The sequence below is a fragment of the Staurois parvus genome, unplaced genomic scaffold (genome assembly GCF_062004578.1).
Source record: "Staurois parvus isolate SC_StPar_1 unplaced genomic scaffold, SC_StPar_1.0 ptg001432l, whole genome shotgun sequence".
Classification (NCBI taxonomy): Eukaryota; Metazoa; Chordata; class Amphibia; order Anura; family Ranidae; genus Staurois; species Staurois parvus.
This window is the reverse complement of record NW_028319228.1, coordinates 6010490-6014523: the sequence shown is the minus strand read 5'-3', so window position 1 is coordinate 6014523 and position 4034 is coordinate 6010490.

Sequence of the window (4034 nt, the reverse complement as noted above, 5' to 3'; positions counted from 1 at the left end):
CAGTAAATTTGTACAATATCTTTGGAGGGGGTTGATAATTGGGGAAAAGTCACGATATCGTATTCTCTGTGTATTAAAATTTCACCTTGAGTTACTGGGAGCAATCTACAATTGCCTTTATCTAGCAGGAAGTAAGGACAAACTGCAAAAGCCACAGCAGGATGCACAATTTTATTCCTTTAACTGACTAAATAACAAAATATTTTTGCTTTTGTTTTCGTTCATTCCCTTTAATTCTCCATACTTCAATTATTTAGATATGCATTTCCTTTATTAGACACCACAGAGATGAATTGTCAGCTTCTATGGGATTTGTTTGGTGAGTGCAGTGTTAGGATCAGAGACTGACTTTCTATGATGACCAAATGTTGGCCATATGTGAGAATGGAAACCAAGAGGGGTGCAAGAAGGTAATATTGCAGCATTAGTAGGCAACACTGGTAGTGTAGGTGGTGAGGTAGGGGTTCATGTAGCCCACAGAGATTGCTTGGAAATGTGAACAGAGGGACAATTGGTTCCTGAACACTACAAATGTAATTGTCTATATAGTGTGAATATCCAGTGCTTAAAACAATGTCCACAGATTTTTAAAGTTCAATTCCACAATCACAGGAAACATTCCATGCTGAAATTGTTATATTCTCCTAATGCTCTCACCAGATGATGAAGGTAATCAAGCCCTTCAGTCTATGCATATGTGTCTTCTCTTCTACCCAAATATCCAATATGACTCCAACGTGCCTCTCTCTCTCCCCATGTAAAAATATATAAATCGCATATAGTGTGATCTTCCAATATGTTAATAATTAAATCAAATAATCATGCTCACATGAAATTAATAATAATGTGCCAAACGTATCCACCACGCGAAAAGAGCTCCAATGTCCATCACCTCTACCCTTACCCTCAGTCCAAACAATTCTTGCATCTACTATATACATATTATCCTTTCACCGTTCTTCACTTCCTATGTCCTTTCCAGATAAGCTCCCTATAAAAGAAAACACTCATATAGTGTATTATCGTTATTTAAAATGAAATAAGTGCTTTTACATATATACTCACACTCACCATTCACCTAGTGTGCAACACAATCCTCACCCTTCAGACCATGCACCTTACCAGATTACCATCAAACACAGCATGTATGAACTCCAGATACTGCTGTATCCAAATCAATACCTTCTAACACTGCAATCTCAGCCTCCAAGTGTCTTATCTCTCTGCTGGGCGCCATCTCTGTGCAATCACGAGGAGCACCCTGAACACAGGAAATCCAGTCACACAGTGTGGGAAAAAAAGGAGGCATGAAGATCACATGCCCACTGGCGACTTCCACTGCTTTGGGGGTGAGACAAAGGAGAGTTGTCTGGCTACAGACTGGAGTTCAACTCAACAAAAAACATGTGACCTCCAAGATTTGCAATGTTTTTGTGTTTTATGTCTATGTATGTGTATTGTACTGGTGTACTGGATATCATTTATAAACTTTTAAAGGACATTAAATATTACCCTGCCTAAAATGGGGGGGGGGGGGGAAATATAACTAACTAAAATTGGAATCCCTATAGCTCATTATATGAATGTTAATTTTAATCTTCTCTTGTGTCAATATTTAATACAATTCATCAATTATAGTACAATTTGTTTATCACAGCTAACCTCTTCCTACATTTCCTGGAACACTGTGGACCTTTTAACACACATGGTAGGCTCAGAAACCAACAGTAAGACAGAAGAGGCAAGAAAGGGCATGCCTGTCCATCAATTTTCCTTTAAATCCACAAAAAAGAATATCACATGATTAGGATTGCAGAATATATTCTTTATTTAAACACTGAAAACAGGAGTACAGTCTCTTATCCTTTTTACTTGGTTCCCAGTGCTTTGTAAAAAGTTAGTCAGTCATTGGCTCAATCAACATTTCTTTTTTAAGTCTGTATTTATATATGATCTAGTATTTTTTGACTCCTGGGCAGTCAAAGAAGGAAAGGCACATTTACTTTAATAAGAATGTAAAAAAAAACTACAGAGCTCTGTTATTTGATAAAGTCATAGTAACTTGATAGTAGACAGGCTGTTAACAAGGCAACAACTGTCCGGCTTCAGGTGTCCTCTGACCCTTGACTCTCAAGGTTAGAAAACAGTTATGAGCAGGGGCGGACTGACCATTTGGAAACTCGGGCACTGCGCGAGGGCCCGGGGTCAGTAGGGGGCCCCATGAGATGCCCCTGGTACCTTTTTCATAGGCTTTTTTGAGTTTGGGCCAGGACACAGGGGCCCCATGATCCCCTATTGCCTGGGGGCCCCATGAGTTGTCAATCTGCCCCTGGTTACGAGCAGCACTTAGCCACATACAGTTGTGTCCAAAATTATTCAACCCCCAATGCTGTAAAGGGGTTTAGGGACTATAGTGTACATTTGGAATTGTATTCAGAATCAAATCCTACAAGGACGTTGTAACTACCCAAATGCAACTAAAATGACATCAATTGTTTATGTAATACAGTAGTAAATGGTTCTTATGTGGTTTCTTCATTGCCACAATTATTCAACCCCTTAAAGACTACCACTCTGAAGAACAGAGGTTCATACAGGTGCTTTCCATCAGGTATTGAAAACACCTGTGGATGTCACCGAGCAGCAATCAAGCATAATAAGCACCAATTAGGCAGCTTTAAAATGACTGTGATACTCAGCTCCTTCTAGACATTTACTGGTGTGGTTACAAACATGGTGAAGGCAAGAGAATGGTCCAGGAAGACAAGAGAAGAGGTGATTTCTCTTCACAGGAAGGGCAATGGCTATAAGAAGATTGCAAAGATGTTAAACATACCAAGAGACACCTTAGGAAGCATCATTCGCAAATTCAAGGCAAAGGGCACTGTTGAAACGCTACCTGGTCGTGGCAGAAAGAAGATGCTGACTTCGACTGCTGTGCGCTACCTGAAGCGTAGAGTGGAGAGAAGTCCCCGTGTGACTGCTGAGGAACTGAGAAAAGATTTGTCAGATGTGGGTACAGAAGTTTCAGCCCAGACAATAAGACGCACACTGCGTAATGAAGGCCTCCGTGCCAGAACTCCCAGGCGTACCCCCTTGCTGTCTCCAAAGAATAAGAAGAGTCGACTGCAGTATGCCAAAAGCCATGTGGACAAACCACAAAAGTTGTGGGATAGTGTTCTGTGGACTGATGAAACAAAATTAGAACTGTTTGGGCCCATGGATCAACGCTATGTTTGGAGGAGGAAGAACAAGGCCTATGATGAAAAGAACACCTTGCCTACTGTGAAGCATGGTGGAGGGTCAATCATGCTTTGGGGCTGTTTTGCTTCTGCAGGTACAGGGAAGCTTCAGCGTGTGCAAGGTACCATGAATTCTCTTCAGTACCAGGAGATATTGGATGGAAACGTGATGCAGTCCGTCACACACCTGAGGCTTGGGAGACGTTGGACCTTTCAACAGGACAATGATCCCAAGCATACCTCCAAGTCCACTAGAGCATGGTTGCAGAGGAAAGGCTGGAACATTTTGGAGTGGCCATCGCAGTCACCAGACTTAAATCCGATTGAGAACCTCTGGTGGGACTTAAAGAAAGCAGTTGCAGTGCGCAAGCCTAAGAATGTGACTGAACTGGAGGCCTTTGCCCATGAAGAATGGGCGAAGATACCCGTAGATCGCTGCAAGACACTTGTGTCAAGCTATGCTTCACGTTTAAAAGCTGTTATAACTGTAAAAGGATGCTGTACTAAGTACTAAGATTGAATGTCACTTGGGGGTTGAATAAAACTGATAATGCTGTGAGCACAGAAAAGACATTTGTGGTTATTTCATTATAACTGTTATGTTATATTTGTCTGACCTACAAGTGCCTCTTTAATGTAAATGTAAGCAAGATGACTGAATGATCAAAAGCAATGTCAAACTGGCCAAAACACTCAATTTCAGTGGGGGTTGAATAATTTTGGACACAACTGTAAGTGTTCTATCCATCGCAGCCAATGAGAGAGTAACTGTCATTTTCCAGTATATGTTAG